General features: G+C 36.3%; 1 pseudogene; it reads right to left on the bottom strand.

Moving 5' to 3' along the window:
- Positions 1-7396: 7396 nt before the first annotated feature.
- Positions 7397-8755, bottom strand: LOC149168003 (receptor-like protein 44 pseudogene; annotated as a pseudogene).
- Between the last annotated feature and the right edge of the window lie 365 nt (positions 8756-9120).

Raw genomic sequence — 9120 nt, 5'->3', positions numbered from 1 at the left:
ACCTCAATTGCAACATCCCCAAACACTAGAAGTTTTGGAGAACCAGACTAGACATGAAGAATTGATGGACCTGGTCCTGAAATGATAAATTAAGGGAGACAGAGAAGGAATTAGACACTTTAATTCAATTTAAGCAAAGTGATATTGCCACTACATCTGCAAATGTCATCCCAACAGTCTCAAAAACAGTCCCTTCCATGTTGGCAGCCTCATTGGCTCCCACAACTCCTATGCCTACAACACAACCAGTTCCAAAAGAGTCTACATCAGCAGCAGGTGCATCAGGTGAAGAAGCAACAACGTTGGTTAGAGCCATGGAGGAAATGTCCATATATGCTAGGGAGATGAATAAGTTGAAGGAAAAGACGACAAGCTTGGAAACAGATTGCAAGCTTGCCAAAATCATGCACAAGGAAGAAGTGCAGAAAGCAGCTAGAATGAATGAAAGGTTAAAGCCCATGGAGAAAGATATAACACTAAAGGAACCCCTTGGGCAAGCCAAGGAACTATTATGGGCCAATATCATTGACTCTTTCAATGATATTTGGCCATCTATTCAATTGATTTTTGAACAGATAGATTTGATAAAGATAGCTACAGAAACTATCCAAAGAGTCAAGGAAGAACTAGGAGACATGCCTGAAGATGCTACCAGACTTATCCACTTCCTCAACAGTAAAAACAAGTATGAACTTCAGGGATTGAATACAGAGGATAGGACATAAAAAAATTTGGAGGTAAGAAAGGTCCTTTCCAAGAGAAAATTAATGTTAAACTTGGAGGATAAGTGTTAAAATATGCAGGTAGCAGTTGATAGATTTATGGCCAAGTTTCAAATTTTGAGAGAGAAATGGTTACCCAGTCCCTTGGTCATAAATGACAAGCTCATGACACAACAGGATTATGACAACAAAATCAGAGAGCTAGCTAAAGAATAAGCCAGTACATCATCGATAAAGGCATTGCCAACAGGCAAAGTCCTTTACCAGACATTTGAAAACCTGTTTTTCCTCGAGCATGAGGTGAAACACTTATTCATCATTAGGCCTACTTTTCTTAAGTACACCGAGGCAGATGAGATATATAGGAGGATGTTGAAAATCAAGTTACCTAATGCTGAATTATGGGAAAAATTGACTGATTTACTATAGTAAAATGTAGTAAAAAGGTTAATGTACAGTCAGCAGGGTAAAAGGTAAAGGCAGGTCAACATGATTAAAGAGTATCAGTGTCAAAGTGTATCAAATGAAAGCCAAAAGTGAATGTAGCTTCCAGCGTAAAAAACCAAACAGCAAAGCAGCATAAAAGGCTAGAAACCCAACTATAAAGGCCAATAGCACCAAAATACTAGGGACAACATGAAGGAGTTCATTAGATGTCTCTACCTTCTAGAAAGAAGATATTTTTATTTCCTAGATTAAATCTCAAGTTAGTTTGGGATATTTTGTAATAAACTTTTGTATAAATACTTCACAATTCGAAGTATGTAGTGTGGATTCTTAGACATTTCTATAGACTTCTTGATCAAAAGACTGTAAAGCTATTGTATCACTGACTGGGCCAACAAGTTGGATTGATGAATAAAGACAAGATATTTCACAGGATTCATGTGTTAAGCAAAGTGCAGACAAGTATTTTCTCATGTTGTCGTTATCTTTCTTAAATTTTTTCCACAATCTTAATGTATTTCTGAATCTGAATGCTATAACTGGAACAATATCTCAGAATTTGTTTAATTACACTCTGTTTAACAATTAGGCATTTAAATGTTTCCAACTGATATCTAAGTTAAGGAATTCTTAATTTCTCCTTAGTTTAGGTTGTTTCTTGCTAATCCATATCAAAGGATTCTGAATTGCCCTTTGTTTTGATTACCCTCTATTCCTCCTTTATATCTCGGTCTTAGAATTCTTAATTTCTCTATCACCCTGATTAAAACCATTTCACCCTCCTACTTCGAAGACCTGCACTTTACTCTGCTAGCTTGCCCTCTAAACATTCCCTTTAGTGAGTTGATCCAGCCCGGATGCCTTTTTGTTGAATCCATAGCCAAATGGTCTAAAGACATCATTCTATCCATCTGTTTTAAGGATCCCACCATCCAATCTTCAATACAAATCAAAAACCCCTTTGAACATTCATAACTAGCTTAGAATCCCAACAAACAAAGCTAAATCACATAGAGAGAGCCCTCTCTGAGCCTAGGTTGGTTAGAGCCTATGCCCAAAAGTTGGTTTGTGGTTACCTCAGTCATTTTATTTCTTCTAATAACTTCTAGAGAAAATTCTAAGTGATAACAGAGCCCAAATCTAAGAAACTCCCTCAACATTGGTCACCAACATCCAAAGTCATTTTATTTCTCTCTCATGTAGCACCAAGACCTTCAATGTCTAGTCCTATTACTGTATCAGGGCATCTACATTTCTTTTATCTTTTGGCTTGACAACTATGTATAGTTCCTATCTAGATACACCAAAGATCACATAGCTACATCCCCCATCCTTGGTCAATTGACAATGTGATATCATCCACCATCCTTGGTCACTTGGCAAGGTGATATCATCCACCAGAGCATTAGCCTTCTTCATTCAGTATCTCCCCCCCCGGCCCTCCCCCAACATCAAAGATCACAAAGCTACATCCCCATCCTTGGTCACTTGAAAAGGTGATGTCATCTACTAGAGCATTAGCCATATAATAGTGATTTACAAAATGATCCCACACCTAAGCACCTCCCTTAAACTCATTCATCAAAATGCATAATCATTTTCCTTCTCACTCATCCATATCACCTAGATTCTCATTGTCTGGTCCTCTTACATGGCATCTACACTCTTTTATCTTGGATGACTATGTTATAGTTCGTAGCTAAATATTTAGCTTTGTTTTTCCTCTTCTCTCCACTTCTTATTATCAATATTGCTCTAGGGATCACTTTTGTAGTCTCACATTATATATACATGTGGATTACATAAGTTAGTTCCATTGACATACTTCTGTGGTCACTTGTTTGACATTAACCAAATCCTCCTCTTATCTTTTATGGAGCTTGTCAGATTTGAAGAGTGTGTAATAAGATCTCCAGGAAAATTTTCATAAAACAGAATCACTGAAGGAGGCCAGAAATGCTGTACACACTTGGGATTATGTTAAGTCCCCATTCTTTGATAGGAAACAAACATATATGAGTACTAAAGAATTCAACCTGTATAATACTCCAAATATAGTCTTGAAAGACATCACAGTAAGGGACTAGTGGCTGCAATTTCAAAGAAGCATTGCATTAAGTAGTTTTCTCGAAGAAGAAAGGTAAAGCACCAGGGCCAAAATGGCTTCTCAGTAGACTTCTATAAGAATATGCAGGATACAAAATTTTGGATTATTGTGGGAAAATGATCTAGGAAATCAAGAAGCAGCCTATAGTTCTAAGATAAACGTTCACCTCTCCTTAGAATGTTTCAAGCATTTTCAAATAAAATTATAACCAAAACCTATACTAGCCCTGGTCTGGGGTTCTCTTTGATTGTGGCTCCTTCCCCTTGGCTAAAAAAAGGATTACTCCCAGACGCTTCCATGTTGATTGCAGATCTGTTGCCTCAAATTTGGATTTGACTATGATGTGAGGATAGGGGAAATTTGCATCTTCAAATAAAAATAACCAAAACCATAGATCAAATTCCAAAAACAAGAAAAAAAATGCTTACCCATCCAGACAATAGTTACATATTACAACCATATTCTCCATTTCAAAACAAAAATCAACCATAATTTACTTCCATTGACCTATTGAAATAATACAATTTGATTCATTCATCATGCTGTGTACCGAAACCAATCAACTTTATGCAATTCAATTAAGCATCCATTCAACAGAAATGTGTCAGCAATTACGATCCATAAAACACGCTGAATATTAAGGGAAAGCCAAATATTATACAAATTTTTCCCCGACCCATCACACTCAGCTGCTGTCAGTTTTCTCAAACCATTAACTCACCTAATTGCAAGTGGCTCATGGAAGGTGGATTGAACATTAAAGTCCTACAACAGATGGAATGTGTTGTCAACCATTTTTACAATTCCTTTAATGTGAATTAGCAGGTTGCATACATTAGTGGTTGAGCTGCAAAATATTCTTCCAACACATCAATTTTCAACATGCTAGAAGACATACCAATGCACATGCTTAAAAGTATATAACAATAAATATTAACAACACTAACATACATAAGGACAAAATGAAGGTATCATCATCACAACATACAACCCTAATACATGTGTTCCTTGAAGTCTGATCAGATGCTGCATATGTTTGAACACACAATTGGGTAGGATCCACTGTCATGTAGAATTAAGGTGTATACACACACTCCACTGGATTTGACGAATTAGCCTCTAGGTAGGGGGTCTACAATCTTTCCCATAGAGAAAACATAATAGCGTTAGAATTACATTTTGTAAGTTTTGCAGTGAAAAGGGAAAGGCATCTGGATCTGCATGATATTTGAGAAAAAGCCTTATTTACAAAACACAATATAGTTTTGCTAACATAGTCACATTGATCTTGCAATCAAGAGGATAATAATCAAACTTGACATCAGGGTTTTCCTTCAAACATGACTATTCATATGCAAGGTTAACAATAAATAAGTAAGCTATAAAAGTGAAAACTAAGATGCTAACTTGCTCTTTACAGGGCACACTGTACTTTCACTTTAGATCTCATGGGAAATACATTTGAAACCATTATTTGATAGAAAACATGGCCTACGGAGAATATAAATGTTCAAATCAAATCCTTAATCTCTTTAACCATTTTGGTAACAGGTTGTCTTTAACTTCATTTAAACAATTTAACACGAACCACTCCTCTATGTCAATAGGCGTAGAGTTCCTAAGTCACAGTGAGAACATGCAAAAGACATGCAATTATGCTTGAACCATGAGCTTTGCTACCTCAAAATAAAAATCGCTCCCCCAACTCATGATTTTTATATTTCACATTAACAACACCCACCCAAGGTTGTCAGATAAATACAACGAAACAAAGACATTTCTTTGTTGATGTTGTAGACATGAAATTATTTCTTAGTTCCAAAAATATGCACAGATCATGGTGGAGGAGGGGAAAATCACCATTATCAAATTCACTTCATCCAAAATTCTGAGATTGCGGGTCTCATCGGTAGAGAGCCAAAGAGGAAATTTCATAATTGGGTCATAGAATAGTAGGGCACCTCCTTTTCTCACAATTTCCATGGGTGGAAGATGAGCTAACCTAGTTGGCTATGCAATCAGAGTTATTGATCCATAGTGAAATTACTGATGCCAAAACACAAGGACAAAAAAGAAAATTGTCACAGGCATTGTAGAGACAAACCTCGTATATAATAAAACAATTGAAAAATACAAAACCAACCTCTTGGTTTAACACTGCATCAAGATCTAATTCCTTGAGAATCATGTCAGTGCTGGGCGGTAGAACATGGATTCTCTCTCCCCATTCATCTTTAAAATAATTCCAACAAAATTCTGACATCGACATCAAATCTAATTCCTCAGTTCATGACATTGTTTTTCCTCAGAATGCCAGCAAGCATGCGCCCAAACTCATCATCCCCAACCTGTAGATCACATTATATATCAATATACCTAGGAATGGGAAAATGCATACAACTACACAAAATCTGAAAAGTTACTAGCACAAATCCATTTAAACTCAGATTTATCTGACCTTTATATGTATACATCCTCAAGCCTAATAATGTCTAGGTGCGTATAAAAGTTAAACAAATTTTAAATGTTACAATGCACCAAATGCTTTATCTGGATCCAACATACATTTTTTTCACAGAAACCACCTATTATATGGCTAAAGCTTTGACTTAAATCTGAGAAACTTCCACTAGTCCAATGTTAAACCACAACCTAAAACAACTTCAACATGCCATCACACCCAATGTGGATTGCACTCAGAACATCTCAAAGAAGAAAGATAAAGCACCAGGGAAAACTTCTTAGTAAACTTCTCTCAGAAGATGCAGGGTGTGCAATATCAGATTATTGTGGGCGAAGAATCTAGGAAATCAAGAAGTAGTTTATAGTTCTAAGATCAATGTTCACCTCTCCTTAGAAAAGTTCAAGCATTTTTCAAATAAAATTATGACCAAAACCTCTACTGGCACTGGGCCGGGGTTCTCTTTTTTTATTGTGGTTCCTTCCCCTTGGCTCAAAAAGGTTTACTCCCAGATGATTTCATGTTGATTGCAAATATGTTGCCTCAAATTTGGATTTGTCTATGATGTGATGATAGGTGAAATTTTCATCTTCAATTAAAAATAACGAAAACCATAGATCGATTTCCCAAAACCAGAAAAAAGTTCTTTCCCTTCTAGACAATAGTTACAGATTACAACCATATTCTCCATTTAAAAAAAAAAATCAACCACAATTTACTTTGGTTGAACTATTATAATAATACAATTTGATTCAATCATCATGTTGTGTACGGAAACCATCAAATTTATGCAATTCAATTAGGCATCCATTCGACAGAAATGTATCAGCAAATGGGATCCATAAAACACCCTCAAAATTAAGGGAAATCCAAATTTATACAATTTATTTTTCCCTCGCCCATCACACTCAACTGATGCTGGTTTGCTCAAACCATTAACTCAGCATATTGCAAGTGGCTTGTGGATGGTGGATAGAACATTAAAATCATACAACAGATGGAATGTGCCATCAACAATTTTTACAATTCATTTAATGTGAATTAGCAAGTTGTATACATTAGTGGATGAACTACAAAAGATTCTTCCAACACATCAATTTCTAGCATGCTAGAAGAGATACCAATGTACATGCTTAGAAGTATATAACAATAAATATCAACAATACTAACATACAAAGGGACAAAATGAAGATATCATCATCATAACATACAAAAAGTTGTAGAGAATGCAATAGGTCAGTGAATGTGTATGAAATATTGTTTACTGAACAATTTATCCAGTTAAAATATTACACAATTTTTTTCCCTGGCCCATCACACTCAACTGCTGCTGGTTTGCTCAAACCATTAACTCCACCTAATTGCAAGTGGCCTCTGGAAGGTTTATAGAACATTAAAATCCAAATGGAATGTACTGTCAACAATTTTTATAATTCCTATAATGTGAATTAGTAGGCTGCATACATTAGTGGTTGAGCTACAAAATATTCTTCCAACACATCAATTTCAAGCATGCTATAAGATATACCAATCAAGTCACCGATTCAGATAACTAACAAGGCCAAGTTGTGAAGGTATGGAATGATTGATGCAAAGTAGGAAGAAATATTCAGCGAAAATGACTGCAAAATTGCGTGATAAATCTCCAAGTCATGTCAATCAATATAAACAACAGTCATGACATCCATGATTCATATTAAGATTTACAAAATCCTCATATGTAGTGAAGACATTCAATCTTCAAATCACATACAACAGATGAGCTCCAACTTTGTGACATGGAAGTACCCTTACTCTCATTATGAAAGCATGTCAGCACAGAGGACAAATTCACTCAAAGGAAAATCTATCTCCCTTGCCAAGAGACTACAACCCCTGTAAAATGGAATGAAAGGGAAGTTTACAGCATCTGATAAATAGTAGCAATTGCTACTCATGAATACAAACCCATTAAAAAACCTCGTTCACTCTAATAAAAGAAATGGTTACAAACCATGAAAATACTATGCCATGGTTGTAAGCTTCACAACAACCAAAGTGGGCATTTTCGGATTCGATCGTGAATCCCTAGACCCTGCAACCTTTGCCATTACAGTGTGTTTATTAATTATGTTAATTATTCAAGATGAGTAAGTAACCCTAACGAGTCATTACCAAAAAGAAAAACAAAAACCTACAGTATCAAGTGTGCATCACAGGGTTTCAAACTTAGGTCAACCCTATTGTTAATATTCAAACATTAGATGCATGATCTTCCCCTCTTCCACAACGTATCCCTACTCCATCAGACGTAACCAAATGTAAATCGCAGTAAAGCTGACAACCACGCTGAGCATACCGCTTGCTAATTCGATCCCCACAATGGCCATCATAGAGTCCCTGTGGCTCTTGGGCATCGATAACAAGCATCCATAGAATTCCTTGTTTCCCAGAAAGGAACTCTCATTGAAGCGTAGAAAAACCCCACTTTTATTGACAAGAGTTAGTGGTATCATATCGTGTATCTTTTTCTTTGAAACATCAAATGCACTCGGCCTCGTAAGTAGCCCTAATTGCGGGTGAATGTTGCTTGTGATCCTATTATCATGGAGATCTATGGCATTTATATAATCACAGAGGATTAATGATGGGGGAATCTGACTCGTGAGCTCGTTGACGAAAATATTTAGGACTACAAGATTGACCATATGTTGGAGCTCCATCGACATCTGGCCGATTAAATGGTTTGTTGACAAGCCGAGGGACTGTAAATTGGTGAAGTTGGAAATGAAAGGTGAATTTGTTCCATTGAGGCCAAATCCCACGAAGCTGAACTTGAAAACCCTATCGTTATTGCAGGTCATGCCTTTGAGTTCTGATATGGTTTTGTTGTAGGGGTTTTGATGTTGTCTCCCGTCCATTAGGCGAGCTTAATGGTGAGATCCAACGGTCTCAAAAACCCTAGGAGTAGAGTTTTCCTCTGCAAAATGAAAACACAAATTCTAAAGTGAAGCTCACCATCTAGAGAGGGTTATATGTCATCATTCAATTGAAACTATATCAATATGAAGGCAGACGATTGTTTACTCTTCTAACAATCAATCTCATGGTGTAGAGTGGTGCATAGTGGCACCTGCGGGAGTTTTTAAAAAAAATGTCTTTAACTCAATCATAAATAGAAATTGCACTAAATGTTTCAAAGGAAACGTCGTAAGGCAATAACATATAACTAATTAATGCTTCTTTGACAACTGTTGAAAGATAGAAAAATATCGACAAAAGGTAAGGACCATGCTACAATGAAATCTTACTACAATACTGCTTCCTTGAGCCTTACAAACCATGAGGAATATCTTGAAGTTAAAGACCTTATCTGATTATGCCAACATGAGTGCCTCATAAAT

Source organism: Pinus tabuliformis, chromosome 5_1 (genome assembly GCF_031772625.1).
Source record: "Pinus tabuliformis cultivar Carrire ecotype Pingquan chromosome 5_1, CPIR1, whole genome shotgun sequence".
NCBI lineage: Eukaryota > Viridiplantae > Streptophyta > Pinopsida > Pinales > Pinaceae > Pinus > Pinus tabuliformis.
Note: the sequence above shows the minus strand (reverse complement) of the source record. Positions and strands in the feature narration are given on the sequence as shown.